The sequence below is a fragment of the Pristiophorus japonicus genome, chromosome 5 (assembly GCF_044704955.1).
Source record: "Pristiophorus japonicus isolate sPriJap1 chromosome 5, sPriJap1.hap1, whole genome shotgun sequence".
Taxonomy (NCBI): Eukaryota; Metazoa; Chordata; class Chondrichthyes; family Pristiophoridae; genus Pristiophorus; species Pristiophorus japonicus.
The window spans coordinates 101,855,890-101,878,318 of record NC_091981.1 but is presented as its reverse complement, the minus strand read 5'-3'; the positions used below and the strand labels follow the sequence as shown (position 1 = coordinate 101,878,318).

At 43.1% G+C, this 22,429-nt stretch overlaps 1 long non-coding RNA gene across 1 annotated transcript in view; it reads left to right on the top strand.

Moving 5' to 3' along the window:
• The window catches only part of LOC139263858 (uncharacterized), a 46,321-nt gene extending 26,716 nt beyond the window's left edge, over positions 1-19,605 (top strand). The window contains exons 2-4 of the long non-coding RNA XR_011593235.1: positions 14,015-14,195; positions 18,174-18,266; positions 18,378-19,605. This is a non-coding gene — a long non-coding RNA (uncharacterized lncRNA). The remainder of the gene's footprint in view (positions 1-14,014; positions 14,196-18,173; positions 18,267-18,377) is intronic.
• The last annotated feature ends 2,824 nt before the right edge of the window (positions 19,606-22,429 follow it).

Sequence of the window (22,429 nt, the reverse complement as noted above, 5' to 3'; positions counted from 1 at the left end):
TTTATCAAAGGCCTTTTTAAAGTCCATATATACATCTACTGCCCTGCCCTCAACCACCCTCTCCATTACCTCAAAAAACTCAATCAAGTTAGTCAAACATGATTTGCCCTTAACAAACCCATGCTGGCTCTTCTTTATTGGTCCAAGCTTGTCCAAGTGGCTGTTAATTTTCTCCCTGATTATTGTTTCTAAAAACCTCCCCACCACCGACGTTAATATGACTGGCCTGTGATTGCCAGGTTTATCCTTCCTCCCTTATTTGAACAAGGGTGTAACATTTCAAATCCTCCAGTTCTTTGGCACCACCCTGTATCTAAGGAGGATTGGAAGATTGTGGCCGGCACCGCTGCAATTTCTACCCTAATTTCTCTCAGCAAGCTAGATTGCATCCCAACTGAACTGGGTGGCTTATCCACTTTAATTACCACCAGCCTTTCTCGTACCTCATCTTTATCTATTTATATTTCATCCAATATCCCAGCAACCTCTTCATTTACCATAGCTTTGGCAAAGTCCTCTTCCCTGGTAAACACCGATGCAAAGTACTCATTTAGTACCTCAGTCATGCCTTCTGCCTCCACCAATAGTTCTCCATTTTGGTCGTTAATTTGCTGTTGGATAGCAGACATTAGTCCTTCCTGCACAGATGAGTTGCAATGGTGGAACACAATGGCTTGCAATTTGCAATCCTGATGACCGTGAACTAGCAGCATTTGTCATCGTTTCGTCTTTGAAACTGACCGCAACTTCAAGATTTAGCGCATGTGCAGCATAATGCGGAAATCCTGAAGTAGCGGTCAGTCATTCACTGCTTCTCCACAGGCTGTGCTGTAACCCAACCTCCACCCACCATGCCCCCGCCCCCCCACAGCTGACAATCAGGGAAACTGACGAAAACTTCAACTCTTCCACAGTAATGATGCTGTTAAATATCCCAGTAAAAGTTAGACCCTTTTGGATTAGGTGTAACTAGGTTTTTAACAGTGTATTGACTGCTAAACAGAGATTATGGCCCTGAAAATCTAATTTTAATTTTGTAAAGTATCAAATTTATCCATTTTAATAAAAATTTACATTTTTAAGAAACTTGTAAAAAAAATTGTGTTTTTACATCTTTATTTCAGGTTTGCCTTTTCCCCATGTGAGAGCCCCAATCTTTGTTTTGCTCTCTCTAACATTTTTTTAAAGTTAGAATAAAAGGAGCGTATTCACTTCCTTGTTTGCTGTCTGTGAGAATTCTGCATTTTGATTAGATGCTTAGACAGCTTGTTGACATCACTGCAGCTCTTCGCTGGGAATCCCCATTAACTTCCGTTGATTTCAACTACACATTGGGAAAACCCAAAATATTCGACGCAGAGATCGCGATATCATCGTGTGAAGCTTACTTTGGGAAGCAAAAACATTCGCTGCTGGCCAATAGGGTGGTAATTTCTTGCTTACCAGTTATCCATTGAGAAAATGGAACAGTATTTAAGCAACTCTGCTCCCAGTTGAAAAGCATCTCTCTTAGAATAGTTCTATCAATAACCATTGATCTGACTCGATCCAAAGATTTTTGTTTCATATTTTCAACATTTCCTGGAGCTTTCCAGGCTGTTTCTGTGCTTTTGCATTTGACAAAAGCCAAATGTCAAATTGTGTACAATAACTCTGTCTCTGATCTCTGGATAGATCCACCAGTCCTTCAATATCCCTCATGATTTCTATGTTTTCCAATACTCATAATGACAGCATTAACATTATTGATCTTCACAGCATTTCCAGCAGATCATTGCGCCTTGATGTAATATTATTATATCTTAACATTAAAGGGATGATTTCTGTTACCTGTTTGGATTGACAAGGTGGATTAAAGAAAGACTTGCATTTATATAGCACCATTCGTGACCTCAAGATATCCCAAAGCGCTTTACAATTAAATATTTTTGAAGTGTTGTGATGTAGGAAATGCAGCAGCCAATTTGCACACAGCAAGATCCCACAAACAGCAAGGTGATAATGACTGGTTAATCTGTTTTAGTGATGTTGGTTGAGAGATATTGGCCTTGACACTGGGGCTATCCCTCCTGCTCCAGTGACATGGGATTTTTTATGTTCACCTGAGAAAGATGATACTCTGACAGATCAGTGCTTCCTCAGTACTGCACTGGAATGTCAGCCTAGATTTTTAATGCTCAAGTTTGAGGAATGGGAATTGAACCCACAACCTTCTGACTCAGGCAAGAGAGCTACCAACTGAACCGCAGCTGACATGGCTGATTTAGTTTTCTGAGTACGTGCTCACAGAATTGCATTGCCCGTAATTTTCCAATTTGTGGTAAGACTCCCATCTGCCAGATTATACTAAGAAAATGAATCAGTTATTGTCGTCCAAACAACTAACCGGAATGGGCAACCTCTTCTCTTTAACATTAAGGTATTAGTAGCATTTTTGCTCACCATAGCATTTCTTCATAAACAGGACTGAGTTATTGGGAAGGAAAGAAGGAATGAAGGAAGGAAGGAAAGGAAGGAAAGGGAGGGAGGGAGAAAGAAAGAAAGAAAGAAAGAAAGAAAGAAAGAAAGAAAGAAAGAAAGAAAGAAAGAAAGAAAGAAAGAAAGAAAGAAAGACATTTTTTGTATTGCACGTGTATCTAACACGGTGGCCATAGGTGATGGTGCTTGTGGGCTAAAATAAACACATATGATTTTCCAGTAAAAATCTGCATTTTTTACAGTAGATCAGGACATCTGGCTGTATTTAAAATCATCTTAAATCAGCTCCACTAATTTAGCTGTGCAAAAGAAAAAAAGGAACATAAACTCAGCAAATTATACAACAAAAACATGACATTACAATGTAATTGTTTCAATTTGGTTATGTAAAAGCTCCCCATACAGCAATCAGTTGTGATTATGGAGTGGCTCCCAGTACAGGTTACAGCGCCCTGGTTATGTAGAAGCTGTCAGTACTGTTTGCTGAATCCCAGTTCTGTAACAATTTTCAGCACTGCTTACTGAGCTCTGATTACGCTGAAACATTCAGTTCTGGTTACTGAGTCCTAGTTATGCAGAAGCTCTAAGTGCTGCGACTGCATTCTAGTGATGTAGAAGCTCTCAGTGGTGCTTAGTGAGTCTTGGTTATGTAGAAGCTTTTAGTTCTGTTAGTGAGTTCTGGTTTAACTGAACATATTTCTGACTGTGTTTTTGTCTATCTTCATATTCTGTCAAATTTTGTGATACAGAGGACATCACTAGCTTATGTATGGTTCATTTACCAGAAGGCCTCAAACATAAATTGTTAGTTAAACAGATATTAGTTGTAGCCACAAACTAAAATCTAAAGGTCGAAGTTCAGTTTCTAACGCCACCTGTTACCGCCGGAGAGTGGCAGCTAACGGGTGGCTAAGTACTTACCGTCGGTGGCGACCGGGTTCCTCGGTTCATGGTAAATTTAGTTGGGCGGTGGGGGTAGCGCCAAGATGTACCACTGCACGCTCTGCCGCCACCCACGTGGAGACATCATCGAGCGTGCAACGCCCCCTTACCACCGTGGCTGCAAAATTAGGTAAGTACGGTGGCCACATCGTGCAGCCTGGAAAAGCTGGCGGGACATCGGGGATCCCAGGAGGGTTAGTGTCCAGGGATCAAGGTAAGTTGTTATGTTTATTTTGTTAGCAGCTATCTATTAATGGGACCAGTGGGGAAGTGTGGGTGTGGATGAGGGAAATTATCGGAAATCTTTTTTTTCCATTTTTTTCATCTCGGCAACCTACCGTCGGGAAATTCAGTAGGCCTCCTGAGATGCCGCTCCGTTGGTGCCTGAGGATGAGTGTGCAACGCCACTTTTAGTGACAAAACTGAATTTTGCAGTTTGCGGCGGCACCTACTGCCTGGCGTTAAAATCAGCACTCAGCCGGTGTCACCACCTCAAAAATGGCGAGACCGAATTTCAACCCCCTAGTTTCTGACACACAGCTGTCCATTTAGCCTAGATCTGATCATGCAGCAGATTTTTGTGGGGTTGAAATGACCAGAAAAGCCGATCAAGGAATTCTGAACATTGTACGCTATATCCTTGGACAAAATGTTTACCTTTGTTTTATTGTCATGTTAGATTCTGAGAAAAGTATTTGAATTAAGTTGTGACCAACTTTTGAATGTTACATTAAATACTGTCATACATAATCTTAATTGGGAACTTGGGACACTAAGCATTTGGTCGAACTTCAGTTAACTGCAAAATAGTTTGCAGCCCTTTCAGCGTTCATGCTGGGATACATAAGGATACTTCCACAGAAAAAAATAAGAAAAATCACTCTATATTTCAGCTTCTTGCTGCTTGCACATTTAGGTTGATAACATGTTACAGATATTTACCCATACATATCTATTAATAAACTGAGAAATGTTATCTTATATGAAGGGAAAGATTAATTTACATGCAAGCACTGTGACATGCATCCATAGTTTTGACTGCAGCAGAAATTGGTCATTAATGCTACCGAGCCAGAAAAGCAAAGGATTTGTATTCCGCCACGTACTACACCGCAGATAAATAGAGTCCTTTCTACACTCCCTGTTTTTCTAAATTTAAGCTCTGTGGACTTTACAACAAACCATTTGCCAGGTTCAGGTGTAACATTGTAATGATTGACATATGGACACCATCAAACCTATATTAAATCTGCTTGATTGTCTCATTAAAACAAAAAAATATTGAAGACAACCCAAAATTTGAAAAGCATTATTTTAAGATAAACAAAAAAAATACCTTGGCGTTAAGTTAGTTTTCAATAGCTATAACAATAGCTTACATTATTATTAATGGGAAATTAATAATTTTCATTAACCATAATAATGACAAAAATTACATATAAAAATTCAGAACTAACATTATTTTGTGCAACCAAGACCACAATCATGGAATTAAAACAAATCCCTTAAAACTATAAAATGTGGATATCATCTGCATAACAAAGTAATGGATGTATTTTGTTAAATTGTCTTTTATATCAAAGTGCATACCCGGCTCAAAACTAGCCCATAACCCTCATGTGCTGAGAGAATTAAACACAAAACTGGCCTGATTCCTTTGTCATTCTGTCACATACATAGAAAATAATTGCAATAGCCACTTACTAAAATTAATTCTGCATTTCTAACCAGTCCAGGCAAAGAACCTTTAGCACCTTAACTGCCACTTGTGAATTGCATTGTTGCATATCTGTGGCTAATCCCTGTTGTATTAACACCTCAGCCCAAAAATTACATTGAGTTCTACTTCAGCAGTTCTTTCTCAAAAAGTGCAGAGCTACCAACAGGAAGGAAAATATTCCCAAGCATAAGGGAAAAAGGTGGTAACAAAGACAGCATTGACAGAACAGTATAAAGAACCCTATGATTTTCATATAGCTATTTATTACTGTTATGTGGGTGTAGCCAATATCCTTATTAACTGCAGCATAATCTACAGTGCAGGCCCAATTTGAAAAGAAAATTCAAACATTGCATTTCAACGGTTGTAGAATGTGAGGGTGTTTTGTTCTGCTATTTGAATTATTGCGACTGCATGTTATCTCTCTTCAGGCATGGACAAGATAAATGATGTTTGTTGTTCTAAAGAATAAATCTGACTCTGAGAGGACTGGCCAACTGACAAGTGTTTGTCCATCTGACATAAACATTTTGAACTTGAAGCCATTGATCTCGCATTGCAAAGACATTATTTACTGAAAGCCCCCACAACTCTAGCTTGTGCTTATATTCAAGCTGTCTAGCTAGGATTATTGTGCTTGTTAATATGAATACTGGTATACAGATGGTTATTCTGGAACTTTCGGAAAGGGGGAATGCATGAAGGATGTTAGCCAATGACTGGAGCAGGTGCCCTGACCAATGTGAAGAGCTCTGGCTGAATTTCAAGATTACATTCACCCTGTGGGAGCTGTCCACAGCTGTCTTTCAAATCACAAGACATGAAAAGCAAAGCCACCGGGAGGTCTGCTTTTAGCTGCACTATTCACTCTACTAGCAGCGATAGAGACTGTGGGAGCAAGCCGCTCATCAGATTTCAGCCAGCTGACACTGTGTTAGGTCCTCACCGTTTAACTTCCTGTTCACAGTGAAGGCATAGGCGCAGTATTAGAATATTTGAAATTATTTCTTTAAAAGCAACTAATTACTAATAGTTTATTCCTCAGCCGCCACCCCCTTCCTTCACTTAAATAAAATAAGGATGTAAAATGCAGCTAATGCATTCAATACAACAGGGTCTTTTAATCCACAGTTTGTATCTAATATTTACAAGAGTTCCCTTGAAACTGAAATACATTTCCTGCCTTGCAAATAACACCATAGTGACTTTGAAGTAAAACTGCAATGTGAGAACATACAATTTGTCCCCTTTTTTTCTTATGTTAAATCCTAGAATATTCTTGCAATTCAGTGTATAAGAGGTACTTGTGACCTTTAGAATCCTACATGAATTTTATTTTTACAGCAATAATTGAAAAGCAGCAGCAGTAACTCAAAGGAAGTCTTTTTTTCGGGTGACATATGTCAGTAACACGTTATGTAAATTTATGGTTTTTGTGTGGTGATTTTTGCTTGGGTTACTTTATGTAAAGCCACGTCCAGACCCAGCATGCTCAACATCATTCGGACTCACCTTGTGGATGTCTTCTATCATTCATCATATTTTGAGCCACACACAAGTGAAATTAAATAAATACATAACATTTCTTTTCCTCTCTTCTCTTTCAAATACTTTCTGGTAGTTTTGATAACCTTTTACCCAAATGGAGCACAGCACCAGCAATATTTATGGCAGGATTTGTGACAATATCTTATTCATGACAAAGTGAAAAATTACTTCATACCAGTCAAATATTTTCTACTGAAATTTTCGTGTGGCGTTTTATGAGTAGGTTGAGGAATATTGAAGGATCTATTGTATACATTTGATTTTTGATTTTTTTTTGAAATATTGCTTCTTGACAAACCAAAACAAATCCTGCAACTTTAACCACCACTATCATTAACATCTGAGGACACAAAGGACATTAAAGCTCTCGCTATAGTGGCAGTAATGTTGTTTACACTTCACTGGCTCCTACTTTAGACCTATGACTATGGAATGATTCATGAACAGTGCAAAGGACAAAATGAAACATTGTCTCTTTTTCTTGTGGATCCTTTGTGTTCTAAAGAGATAATTTCAAATTGCAGCCACAAGCAACTAAACACTGATTGATGTCACACTGCTGATTTACAGAAACAGACATTTCGGTGGCAGCTTTAATCTGAAATCTAACATCAAACTATGACACAAATCAAACTGCCATAATCCATCACAATGTAAAAAGTCAATGAACATTTCTTCATTTCCAGGCTATAACTTGGTTACAGTAAAGGTGGCTTGCCGGTATTATATTCACTGGAGGCAGTTGCCACATTGCAGTCTCTCAAGCTGCTTAGGTCTCCAGTCCCTACCCTCATTTCAGCAGACAGGAGCATTTACCGATATCTTAGTTTCCTGGCCTGAAATTAACAGTGGCATGTGCTTTGACATAGTTAGAGGGGGAATTATGGTCACAACACTCGTAGGGAGATGGTTAACAGTGCTGGAGAAAGGAAGCATTTTTTAAATTTACAATACGTCAACAATTCTAAATATTGTTAGGTTTGATATGTATATGATATGAAACCCTCTATATACTTCTAAATAGTAAAATGGTTTCACATTAAATGAATGGTTGTTATTATAAACAGACTAGTACAGAGGTCCATAGGAATTTATCATTTTAAACCTATCACATATAGTAAAACATGGGGGTGGATTGCTCCCCAAGCAGACTTCAGGCAGCTGGCCAGAGGAATATGTTGCCCGGTAGTTTCGGAGGGCGGTCTGGTCCATTTTGAGGGCCTTCCTGCTCCTCCTAGCCCCACAGAAATAAAGTGGAACTTACCTCTGGGCTCGTTTTTGGCTGGGCCATCAGGTGGTACTGATTGGACCTCAGTTAGTGTTTTGAATGGGCCTATCACCAGAGCCAATACCACCTGACCAGGTGGGCACTCCAGCTGCTGAGTAGTAGGCCCGGGGGAACATTGACGCAGTAACAGCGACAGTAGGTCATTGTCTACCATTTATGGGGGCGCTACCGGGCGGGAGGCCTGAAAATTCATGGCATTTTCAATATTCAATCTTCTCATACAGAAATGAAACGCAGAAAAAAGATACAGCAGAAGTGCGAATATACAACATCCCTCACACTAGTAAATCAAAATGCAAGTTACTGAAAATGTGTGGTTACAAGCTTCCGGGAAGTAAAACATACTTAGAATTGGATAAGGCATAACCCTAAATAACATGGGTAAAATGGGCACAGTTTGGTTGAGCTAATGTTTTGTATTTCACTATCTTAGATGTGATATGATCTATTAATTCTATGGGTATCATTCAGTACAAAGAATAAACTTGTGACCCAATAAACATGCTTATTAACTGTCACTGCTGTACTTTTAGCTCATGGTCAAATTTCGCAACTATTTTAATAATATCTTAAAAATGTCTGGAAAAAGTCTTGGCCAAAGTATACACTCAAAACAAGGCAGATATTCAGCTCAAACTTTCTAAATTGCTTCTGGACAAAACCTGCCCAGCAAGATCTAAAGTGTATTAAAGTTTAGCTTCAATAAGGACTGTGTGGTGCAGTGAATTATAGCACTGGCCTTTCACCCCTGGGACCTGGCTGTGAATCTAGCCTAGACTAATAGAATGAAAGGCTTCTCACTCTAATGACTATAAAAGTTCTAAGTGAAATGAGTTTTGGTCGTTTTAACCCAATCCTCTCGGCGCAAAACTGCCCCAGAATCCAGCTAGAATTAATTCTAAACTAATAGGGAGAATAGATTCCTGTTGGAAGCCCACCAAAATCATCATTAGTTATAATTATCAGAAATTATAAAATCGTAAAGTAATGGCTGGTGTGGACAAAGGAAATGGCACAATGGCTGAACAACAGTCCTTGGCTGAACATTGGAGCACTGATACTCTACTGTAGTGGGCAGGATGGACAATCTGCTGGGATACAGTAAAACCTGCTCCCCACCAGTCAGTGCCACTTCTGGGATTTTCATGGCTGACATGGCGGCAGGCATTGAACAAATCTTCCCCGATATGGGCGAGCATATCCAAAGTGGCCAAGAATGACAGGATGACATTGTATGACATATTCCCGATAGTTACGACCACAGCAATGCTGGATGCAAGGACGTAAGTGCGTTACTGACATCCAGTATTGTCATGATGGGCAGGGGGGTTTTAAATCTTCAATCCTGCCTCTGTAATTGATTGCAGAGTGAGATTGGGAATCACACATTTGCCATGCTTCCTACATTACAACAGTGACTCCACTTCAAAAATACTTCATTGGCTGTAAAGCACTTTCGGACATCCTGAGTTCACGAAAGGTGCTATGTAAATGCAAGTCTTTCCTCCTTTTTTTTAGCTAAACAGGCCCTCCCCTTCAGCGGTACCTGCAGACCCCAGACCAAAAACCCCAGACCCCAGACCGCAGACCGCAGACCCCGGACCAAATACCACAGACCACAGACCCCAGACAGCAGACCCGAGACTGGAAACCGCAGACCAGGGACTGCAGACCGCAGACCAAAAATCCCAGACTGCAGGCCCTGAACGCCGGACCGCAGACCTCAAACCCCAGACCCCAGACTGCAGACCCCAGACCCAGACCCCAGACTGCAGACCCCAGACCCCGGACCCCAGACCCCAGATCAGAGACGGAAGACCGCAGACCAGAAAATGCAGACCCCAGACCCCAGACCCTAGACCCCAGACCAGAGACTGCAGACCCCAGACCAGAGACTGCAGACCCCAGACCTCAGACCCCAGGAGAGACTGCAGACCCCAGACCTCAGGCTGCAGACCCCAGACCCCAGACCCCAGACCAGAGACTGCAGACCCCAGACCTCAGACTGCAGACCCCAGACCCCAGACAGCAGACCCCAGAACCCAGACCCCAGAACCCAGACACCAGACCCCAGACCCCAGACCAGAGACTGCAGACCCCAGACCCTAGACCAGAGACTGCAGACCCCAGAACCCAGACCCCAGAACCCAGACAGCAGACCCCAGAACCCAGACCCCAGAACCCAGACATCAGACCCCAGACCCTAGACCAGAGACTGCAGACCCAAGACCCCAGACCCCAGACCAGAGATTGCAGACCCAAGACCCCAGACCCCAGACCAGAGACTGCAGACCCAAGACCCCAGATGAGCGACTGCAGACTGCAGACCCCAGACTGCAGACCGCAGACCCCAGACCTCAGACTCCAGACAAGAGACTGCAGACCCCAGACCCCAGACCAGCGACTGCAGACCCCAGACCCTAGACCAGGGATGCAGACCGCAGACCCCAGACCCCAGACCCCAGAACCCGGACCGCAGACCCCAGACCCCAGACCGCAGACCAGAGATTGCAGACCCCAGACCCCAGACCCCAGACCAGAGACTCCAGACTGCAGACCCCAAACTGCAGACCGCAGACCCTAGACCAAAAACCCCAGACCCCAGACCGCAGACCCCAGACTGCAGATCCCAGACCCCAGGCCCTAGACTCCAGATTGCAGACCCCAGACCGCAGACCCCAGACCCCAGATCCCAGAGGCACCAGACCCCAGACCCCAGACGGCAGACCCCAGAACCCAGACCCCAGACTGCAGACCCCAGACTGCAGACCGCAGACCCCAGACCCCAGACCGCAGACCCCAGACCCCAGACCCTAGACCCCAGACTGCAGACCCCAGACCGCAGACCACAGACCCCAGACCCCAGACTCCAGACAAGAGACCGATACCTGACCTATATTAGATTCTATCAGACTGATATCTGACCTGTATTAGACGCCAACAGTCCGATACTTGACCAATATTTGACCTCTATAAGACTGATACCTAACCTATATTAGACCTCTATCAGACTGATATCTGATCTATCATCATCATCATAGGCCATCCCTCGAAATCTGAAAGTGAGTTCTCAGGTGACTGTACAGTCCAATATGGGAATCACAGTCTCTGTCACAGGTGGGACAGACAGTTGTTGAAGGAAAAGGTATGTGGGGAGTCTGGTTTTCCGCACGCTCCTTCTGCCAGCTGTGCTTCGTTTCTTAATGCTCTCGGTGACGAGACTTGAGGTGCTCAGTACTCTCCCGGATGCTCTTCCTCCACTTAGAGTTGTCTTGGGCCAGGGATTCCCAGGTGTCGGTGGGGATGTTGCACTTTAATCAAGGAGGCTTTGAGGGTGTCCTTGAAACGTTTCCTCTGCCCACCTGGGGTTCGCTTGCCGTGTAGGAGTTCCGAGTCGAGCGCTTCCTTTGGGAGTTTCGTGTCAGGCATGCAGACGATGTGGCCCACCCAGCGGAGCTGGTCAAGTGTGGTCAGTGCTTCACCCTATATTAGAACTCTATCAGACTGAAATCCGACCTATCTTAGACCTATAGCAGACTTGAGAGTGCTTTATTCTTGCTCCAAATGAAAAGGCTGTAGATGTGTTTCATTCTCCAGCACCATCATAAGCATGACAAATACAAATCAAAGTGCTTCCCTGCACAATTCAGATCTGTCAGTCCTAAGAGCTACATAAACGTCCTTCACAATACAGTTCTAATCACATTCTGATTAAAGAGTTAAAGAGCAACACTATCCAACACTTCTGCAAGTCTGTTGTGATCTTTTAATAGCTTCTGTTTTTGAAGGGTTTAAACAGAATGGTCTTAATATAATGGCCTGGAGTTTCCATTAGATAACAACACAATTCACCTAATATCGGACAAACCAGTGTGGAATATGGAATTTCAAGCGCAAATTACGTCCAGCACAAATCAGGCTTCCGCAATCTTTTGCACTAGTTTAAAAAACACGTGCTAGAAATTGGCCCCATCTACAAAATTGGCACCGCTCCTAGATCGAATTAATCCCCATGGCGAGCTTCTGTTAATTGCACTTGTTTGCGGGCCCTTAAATTTAAGCTGGTTTTGGGGCGTGTTTTAAATGCTTTTGAGTATATATTTTTTTTAATTTACTCAGAAACTGACTACTGTACACCAATATAACTAGCATATGGCTCTGTATAGTTTTTTTAAAGTCATTTTCACTGGGTAGCACCCTTGCCTCTGAGTGTTTAAAATTGGTTTACCCACAGGTGGTGGACTAGACACTTTGGTTAAAAATTATTATTTTTTGTGTTAAACCATTTTCGGCTGTATTAATCAAACTGCACCAAGTTACCACTCTTAAATATTACACGGAATATTTTTTAAGGTAATTTTTTTTTAAACAATTACATTTTAACACGCTGCCTGATTGTGCTGGTTTATGACATATTTTATGTTTGGCAATATGCAAATGAGTTTCAGCGGAAATTTGAGAATAAAAAACTTCACAAAACTAATGTGATTTTAGGTGCAATTTGTGCCTGGATCACAGATTGCATCCAAAGCAGAAACTCTACACGGAGAACTCTCCACAGGAATACTAATATTGGAAAGATCTCTCTCTTCATCTTAGATTCTGATTGGTGAAAAAAGAAAGAATTGCATTTATATAGCTCCTTTCACAACCACTGGATGCCCCAAAGCACTTTACAGCCAATGAAGTACTTTTTGAAGTGTAGTCACTGTTATAACGATGGCAGATTTTAGGCGCACAGCAAGCTCCCAAAAACAGCAAAGTGATACTGGCCTGTTTTTGTTATGTTGATTAAGGATAAATATTGACCAGATAACTCCCCTGCTCTTCTTCGAAATAGTGCCATAGGATCTTTAACATCCACCTGAGGCCTCAGTTTAACATCTCATCTGAAAGACAGCACCTCTGACAGTGCAGCACTCCCTCAGCCCTGCACTAGATTCTTGTGCTCAAGTTTGAACCCACAACCTTCTGACTTAGAGGCAAGAGTGCTACCCAGTGAGTCATAGCTGACATATGTCAAACAGTCAGGAGCTTCCAAACAATAAAGAGTTAAGAAATCTCCCAGAGTAACAATCTGCCTATCATGGCTGTGAGCTGTGGCTGTGAGCAGTGAGCATTGATATATTATACACTGACACAACCTCCACCCCCATGCAATATCATCCATAATACATAAAAGCAAAACAAAAGTTTAATTAATTTTAATAATTATAAATTTAATCTGTTAAAAAAATCAATTTTCATTAAAACAAAAGGAACATGATTTTATAACTATTATGACAAATCCTTTAGGATTGTCCAGTTATTGTGTGTAGACTTATTACATTGTATAAAGTATAATAATCTCAGATAATATGATTTGTTGTTTTGGATCCAATAGATTTAGCTCCAAAAATAAATAAATGAAGGCTCTATTTTAGTCCAGAATATTTTATTAATGGAACCATAATAAACAGCTTTATATTTCTGATGTCAACATGAAATATTTCCAGCTTTAAAATGCTATATTTTTGTTACAATTAAAAATGAAAGCAATTAAAATTAACAAAATAAAAATGTTTCCAATCAAAGGATTTATGCCACCTATTGATTGAATGCATTTGAGGTTTCATAGGTGTTTTAGCCAAACCCTGTAACACATAAGATATAGTTAACAAATGACAGTGTTAAATTAGGAGATCACTCAAAAATAACTGCTTAGCTTTGTTAAAGTTGGTCAGTAGCCCAGAATGCCTTATCTCCAGTCTGCAGCACTTTACCTGTATTCAACACTTCCGACACAACTAAATGCAAACCCAATTTATGACTAAGTGCTCCAGGGAATATAGTAGAAAATTGTTACATTATTCTTTTCTAATCCTATTTGTGTTTTAATTTGCTAAGGCCGTAATGAAATACCTGCCTAGAATATAGCTTCCAGTTCTTTTATATTACTGTTTGGGTTGTTTAATCTAATAAGGTTTACAGTAGATTTTCTGCACCCAGATGCTTGATTTAAGAGCAATGTTATCATTTTTTTTCCTGTTTATTCACAGATTGGCACTGGTGCAGTTTGCCTCAGAGAGTGATTTGGTCATTATTCTTTTTCTTTATTACGAATCAACATTTTTGAAAAAAACTGCAGAATCCTACATGACGCTCTTCGTAGAAAAAGAAATCTTGCTGAAAGTGCTGCATTCAGAAAGATGCAAAACAGGCTGAGATGTTAAATTGCTGGTTCGTGGCACAACATAGACTGCTTATGGAGAGCTAATTTTGAAACATGTTTGATGTCCAGTGAGAACATAAGCATTAAAACAGTTACTTACTGTAGCGCCTGTGAGCTGGGCATAATGCAAACCAGGGCTCATTCTAATATGGAACACACATTGCATAATTGTTATAATCTAGCCTTGATTTTAACACCCCCCCCCCCCCCATCCCCGCCACGGGCAAGAAAGGGTCGGGCGAGGGATTAAAATCCTAACAGTCGAGATCATGCCTCCAAGCCACTGCAATCCCAACCACTATAATATTATCGGCGGTGATTCAGGCTCTAGACGAGGATCCCACTAAAAGCAGACAGGGGTCTACTTAAGATTCCAAAGGTGTAATTTTAAGATCCATGCAGAGGGAGTCCTGCAGAAAAAGGAAGAAAAAGAAGCGTCCTGGGTCCGCGTCCGAGATAGATGTTACGGAGCCCTACTTGTTCAGCAGAAAACTGGTGGGTGGGCAATTAAAATCTTCCTGGATCTTACCTGTCTGATAGCCAAAATGATCACAACATTTGTAATTTTAACCTGCTCTCCTGAGCAGGCAGCAAGACACATGCCCAGAGTCAACAGGGCCCTTCTTTACATATGCATGTTGCGGCCCAATGACATCATTGAGACCCAACAGTAATTTAGGCTGGGATTTTGCTCACCTTGGCGGGTCCAGGGCAGGCGATGTCGGTGGCAGGTCATGGCCTCGGAGCTGGCTCCATCCTGCTGCGTAATATGAATTTACATTGATAAGACTTGTTAAGCGCATTTCCCGGTCCAATTAGAGAAAGCGGGTCTGGTGACAGCATTTACGACGCATCATCAGCCGATTTACTTAAAGGGACCATGGCCACCTTACATTTGATGTTTGTGCTATCAGTGTTCTACAGCATTGAAATGCTGCAAACACTGACAATCACTGCACAGAGGCACTGGGCTGCATCCAGGTTTTCCCATGACTCCCTCCATATCCTTATGAAGGGAGTCACAGCACGCAGGGTGATCCTCTTCCCTTCCAATGAGTGGAAGAGACCACCCCAGGAGATCAACACAGCCTGGTTGGGCATTGCAGAGGAGGGCACAATCAGGGATGTCGTCTGGAGGACCTGGCTGCAGTGGCACAAACCTTTCAATTATCTCATTAGATCAGGAAACATTAGTACTAAGCCACACTCACCTTCATCCTGCTGTGCCTCTCATCACATCTCCATCACTCTGCCTTCCCTACCCTACTCCTGCACATCTTTACTCACACCAACTTACTTTGCACCTCCAGTCCTCCTTCTTGCTCTTTCTACATTATACGATCCCCATCTTACTAGCCACCCCTCACACTCACCCTGATCCTAGTGTAATAATACGAACTAACAGCATACAAGGGTCGCCACTTGGGTGTTTTATCTAATGTTCATATAAAGTTTCTGTTAATGTGCTGTCAAACATTGAAACCTTTATTTTCAACACTTTCCGTTCTTGGACAGATCTGTGTGCACCTTTGGAAGTGCCTTAGTGAGTTGCAGTGAATAGTGAGACATAAGAGTACCCCTGCAATGCTGATGAATGTGAAAGGAATGGCTTGAGCATTGTAGGGATGTTTTATGGTGTTGGTGTGAGGTGGTGCCAACCTTTCTCATCATGTGGCAGCCAAGGTGTACAGCATCAAGTGAAATAAAAATAGCCATGGTGATGCCATCCCTGGCCTCCTGGGCAGCAATGTGGTCGGGTGCTGATGCCCTCTGCAGCATCAGGTGATTGCAGAGAAGTTTGGTGATTTTGTTGGTGCTGCTGGTGTGCCTGGTGCTGCTGGTGTTGGGAATGATCGTGGTGGGATTCTGAGGACCAAGGTGAGAGAGTATAAAGGACACCCATATTGACGGAATAGATGGCAGGTGAAGTAGAGATGACAGAAGCATTCTGTCAATGGTGAGAGAGTTCTTCCAATGAGGTGAGAGTGGAAAGTGGAAAGACTGCAGAATCTGTGCTGGAAATGGACTGAGAAACAGCTTGTGATTGAGGAAAGTGATGATCTGTCAGGTGGGAGCTTTCACTATACATTTGAAGCTGTCAAGTAATCGGCTGGAGCGATGGCCACTGAACTCCCACCTCAGGTTGACAGCATAGTTCCCGTGGTCATGAAGTTAAAATTAAAAAGTAAGTTTAAAAAGCCTGATAAGGCTCTGCTAAGTACATTATAATTAGTTTAATTAGGTAGCCGCTGCTGCCTGTTGGGTCTGCTCAGCACTGACAGACCTGACATTGGGAAAGGTATGTTGCTTGGGTTGACAACGGGTTCCCGACCTGCTGTCAAAGAAAACACTTTCCCACCTGCTCCCGCCCATTGAAACCCTGGAAAATTCCAGCCTTAAACTCAGGTCTGAGCGAGGAATCCATCTGGTGTTAAAATCAGGGCCTAATCTTGACATGTACAAATAGGGGTTATGCTTATTTAAATAGCCTTATGCCTGTATGAGGCTCCCTTTGCAAAATTAGGATGTCCCTAATGTAGCTGGTGCCATGCTGGCTGCATTCAGGAAAACCAGTTCTACGTACAGCCTAATCAGAGGTTAAAGAGAGTCATGGCAGATGAAAGAAATAGCACAAAAAATGATAGTTTTTTTCCCAACAGAATAACATGTAAGCAACAAATTAATAATATACATCAGATCACCAATTCAACAAAATTGTTATATTGCACAGTTAGATAACTACTGGTTATGCTTTAAATATGGTTTATATTTAAATGATCCTTCATCAAAAATTTGTGTTTTATTATTCATTCTTGGGATGTGGATGTTTCCAGCAAAACAAGCATTTATTGGTCTGAGAAGGTGGCAATGGACCTTCTTGTTAAGTAGTGATTTGATACAACTTAATAGTTTGCTAGGCCACTTCAGAAGGCAAATCAGAGTCAACCAATCCATACTAGTGCTTCCAATATGTCTTCCTTTTCCTTCAACCGAGGATTCCCCTCTACTGTGGTTGACATGGCCCTCCGTGTCCATTCCATTTCCTGCACTTCTGCGCTCGCCCCTTCCCCTCCCTCCCCGAACCACGATAGGGTTCCCTTGTCCTTACCTTTCACCCCACTCGCCTCCACGTTCAACGGATCATCCTCCGCCATTTCTGCCACTTCCAGCGTGATCCCACCACTAAACATATCTTCCCCTCCCCTCCCCTTTCAGCATTCAGAAAGGACCGCTCCTTCCACAACACCCTGGTCCATTCCTCAATCACTCCTCAATCACCCTCAACATCCCCTCTCCTTCCCATGGCACCTTTCCGTGCAAGCACAGGAGATGCCCTTTCATCTACTCCCTTCCCACTGTCCAGGGTTCCAAACACTCCTTCCAGGTAAAACAACAATTTGCTTATACTTCTTGCAAGTTATTATACTGTATTTACTGCTCATGATGCAGTCTTCTTTACACTGGGGAGATCACACACCGATTAGGTAGCCGCTGCCGCTCAGTCCTTAAGGGTGACCCCGAGCTTCCAGTCGCCTGTCACTTTAATTCTCCGCTCCACTCCCACTGTGATCTCTCTGTCCTCGGACACTTTCACTATTCCAGTGAAGCTCAACGTTTTGCAGCCTAATCGAAAGATGAGGTGCTGTTCCTCGAGCTTAACATCGAGTTCAACAATTTCGGATCATACCCTCTACCCCCATTTTTTCAGATGGCAACTGTTGATGATTCTGCCATTCCCATTTACAACTCTTCTAGCCTCATCTTTTGTTTCTTTACTTGTCCCATTACCATCTCCTTTTGCTTTGTACTTTCATACTTTTTGTCATTTAATCTCTCCTGCCTTCCACCCTATCACAGACCTTCCCTTTTGTTCTTTCCTCCCTTCCCCTTTCCCTGCCTCTGCACCTGCTTAAAATCTGTTACATCTCTATCTTTTTTCTATTCTGACAAATCCTGAAACGTTACCTCTGTTTCTCGCTCCACAGATGCTGCTTGAACGGTTGAGTATTTCCAGCATTTTCTGGTTTTATTTAAGAGTCAACCAATGTGGGACTGGAGTCATATAAAGGCCAGAGCAGGTAATAATGGCAGGTTTCCTTCCCTAAAAGACACTAGTGAACCAATTGGGTTTTTATGACAATCCAACAGCTTCATGGTCACTTATACTGATACCAGCTTTTTATTTCCAGATTTTTTTGAACTGAATTCAAATTCTCAAACTGCCATCGTGGGATTTGAACTTACACTCCATGGTGGGATTTGAAGTCACCCTCTCTGGGTTATTCATTCAGTAACATAACCACTTGATTTGGTTTACACAGATGTTCACAGTGGAATGGTACCCAACAAAATCATAGGAACATAAGAAAAGGAGTAGGTAATTCAGCCCTCGAGCCTATTCTGCCACTCAATTAGATCATGGCTGATCTGCATCTTAACTCCATTTCCCTGCCTTGAATCATGACAATACCATGGCGTATTGTTACATTTCTAGCAATTTGATCAGACACTGTCAAGCAATGGTATTATTGCCGTTAACTCTGGGAGGTCCCCAGAAAATTCAAACAGCTAAAATGAGACCAGACAACAGACCCACTGCCTCTACCTCTGGCATCACTCAGCCCTCCCTCTCCCGACTTCACCCCTGCCAGAGATGATGAAGAGGAAGAGGAAAAGGAAGAGGAAGAGGAACTCATCCTAGAACTGGTGGAGGTGGGGGTGGAGGTGAAGGAGGATATAACAGTTCCATGTGGGCCAGCTGGAACATCACCACCCACTCTAGATTCATGTGATTTCCCCATGCCTCCTCTGATTCTGTGGGACCAAGCGGTGTGCAGCAACGCACCCACAGCGTTGCAGCGCTATTGCCGCAGCGACTGAGGTTGGTGCAGAAAAGGTCTATTGCTGCAAGATAGATAGGCGCGTACCAGGACAAGGTGTGTCTGTCACAGGCCAGCGTCGACATCGGTCGAGAATTGCTCAAGGCCATGGCTACGATAGCCGGAAACATCGCGGCGCTATCAGAATGGCAATCGGAGGATATGTCGCCTCTGATCACTGCAATGGAGCGAACCGCCGACTCTATCGTTTCCAGCCCTGAAGCCATGCCTTCCAGATCACGAGTTTCTCCTGAGGCCCCATTCATTGCGCCTCCAATGTCTGACCCCTAGTGACAGCAACAACACTCGGGGTGCACTGCTGCTCGCCGGCTTGGCATCACCACGGGGAGGTCTGGGCTCAGGGGCAATGGGAAAGGGAAAGGCGGGAGTAAGAAAGGGGGAGGTGAGTCTGACGGGTGGGGGAGTACACAGTTGAGGTCAAGGTCGAGGACAGTAAAGGGTTGTAGTCAAGTGTTTATTGTTAATTTAAAATAGTTGAAGTTTGATATTTAAAAGTTTATTTCAAGTTGTTAAAGTTGTTACAGTTGTTCAAAGTTATAGTTATAAGTTTTACAAAGTTTTACAATTGTATATTTTTTACATTTTTACATAAACGTTTCAAATGAATTTAAGCTCTCTTGTACAGTGTCAAACTTTTGAGGTAACAGTCACCAGGGTCCCAAAATGCAGCTCTCCACATTCAAGCAAAGCATTCATTTATGAGCTGCTGGCATAACAATTTTGCAGTGGCATACGCTCTGTGTGCCCTCCTCTGGGGGGGGGGGGGGGGCGCGCGGGGGGTGGGGGGTTGGTGCCATGAGTTCATCTGGAAGCTCCTCCTCATCCGCCTCGGCCTCATTTTCTTCTTCTTCCTCCTCCGTCTCCTGCACTCTCTCCTCAGGTGGTCCTGCAGTCCGCTATGGCAATTCCTGTCCCCACATGTTTGCCAAATTATGCAACATGCAGCACACCACTGTGAGCAACCTGCTCAGGGTGGTATTGCAGCCTGCCTCCCAAGTGGTCCAAGCATCGAAAGCGTTGCTTCAGCACTCCAATTGTCTTTTCGATAATATTTTGTGGCTATATGGCTCTTATTATAACGTTGCTCGACTTCTGTCTGAGGGTTCCGCATAGGGGGGGTCAAGAGCCAGGTGGCGAGGCCGTACACTTTGTCCCCCACCATCCAGCATTTACCTTGTGGCTCAGACCTCAACAGATCAGACACTGTGCTCTCTCACGCAAGATGTGCACATCATGGATGCTCCCTGGAAAGTAGGCATTCACTGCCATTACGCACTGTGTATGGTTGCAGACGAGCTGCACGTTGAGGGAGTGGAATCTCTTATGGTTCTGGTACACTTCCGCCTCCTGTAATGGTGCTCGCAGGGCAATATGGGTACGGTCAACAGCACCCTGCACCTTGGGGAAGCCGGCAATGCATGCAAAACCCAAAGTCCTCTCACTCTGTGCCTCCCTGGTCATTGGGAAGTTTATAAATTCCATCTGGCGTGCATACAGTGCTTCGGTTACCTGTTGAATGCAGCGATGAGTAGTGTGCTGAGAAATGCAGCATGTGTCCCCAGCTGATGCCTGAAAAAAAACGCATGCATAAAAGAAAAGTGCCGCAGTCATCGTCATCTCGACAGAAAGTGCAGTAATGTTGCTGGTACTGGGCTGCAGGTCTGCCTTAATGAGCTGGCAAATCTCATTGATCACATCTTTTTGGAAGCGCAGCCTTCGAACGCACTATCGATCGGTCAGGTCCAAGTATGAACGCTTCTCCTTGAAAATCCTTTGGGGATAAGGCCTCCTCCTCCTCATCATCAGTCTGCGACCTCCTCCATTACCCTGATAATTCAGCTCAATAAACCTTCTCACATCTGGAGTCTGCATTAGACAGGTAGTCAGCAATACAAGCTGAGATAGTACAGGCCCCATTCTTTTTAAATCTCCGGAATCTCCTCAACGATCCTGAAATAAACTCAAATGATTTTTCAATGAAAAAAATATTAACTCAAATGCCTTCTATCTTAATATAATGTACTCAGTCCCAATAAAAATACCTTTCCCACTGTAAAGTGACTGTTCACCTCTGAAATACTGAGGTGCTGCTTTTGCTGACTGTGGGGGCTGTGGGGAGGGGGGGGGGGGTGGGGAGGATCCACAGTGGAGCCAGTGTTTGAACAGTGAATGACTGAACGCAACTTCAGGATTTCCGCATTAGGAAACGCATGCAGTAAATCCTGAAGTTGCGGTCAGTTTCAAAGGGGTAAGAACAGCGAACACTGGTTGATCGCTGTTATTACCCACCGCAAATTCCGGGCCCATATCTGTTGTTCCAAGGACAGGTTACGGTCATGACAATGGAACAATGGCAGGGTTTCATTTCATTCTGCAGCTTTTTATCGCAACACATTTTCTACAGTGTGACAAATTTATAAATTTATAAACCTTAATATTATAAGGGAATGAATGCTGTGTGTACAGAACATTTATTTTTATTGGTATAATCTTGTGATAACTTTTTTATGCTTACTACTATGGTAATAATATAATAATTCTTGGGTCATTACTCTTATATTTGTACAGTAATGGGATTTTAAACCCTTCAAAGCTTTATTAGTGAGCCCTGCCTCTCTTTTCTATGTGTGTCTGTATCTGATACCAGTAGCAGCTGAAATTTACAGCATGCAAATGGATCCAGTACGATCGGACCCAGGGCAATCTATACACCATACTGTTAACAAACAATCGCTCATCTCTAGAATCTTCACGTACTCATCGAGGAATATTCCAACTCTGTGGGAGGCTCGAAGGGCCGACTGGCCTGCTCCTGCACCTATTTTCTATGTTTCTATGTTTCTAACAAAAGCAAAATGCTACAGCTGATGGAAATCTGAGGTGAAAACAGAAAATGCCAGAAATGCTCAGCAGCTCAGGCAGCCTCTGACCTTTCCCCAGAAAGCCCCACCTAATTACTGTCTGTGGCAGGTTCCACAGGTTCACAACTCTCTGGGTGAAAAAGTTTCTCCTCATCTCAGTCCTATATGAGCAGAAAATGCCAGAAACACTCAGCAGCTCAGGCAGCCTCTGTGGAGAGAGAAATAACATTAATGTTTCAGGTCCATGACCTTTCCCCAGAAAGCCCCACCTAATTACTGGCCATTCCAGCGCACTCCCATTGGATTTATGGCAGAAGTGCACCAGAAAAGGTCGCAGTAGTTTGGCCTAACAATATTTTTTGTATTCAAAAGTTTCAGTGGCACATAAAATGCAAAAGGATATTGAGGGAGTGCAGCGAAGGTTCACCAGACTGATTCCCAGGATGGTAGGACTGACATATGAGGAAAGACTGGAACGGC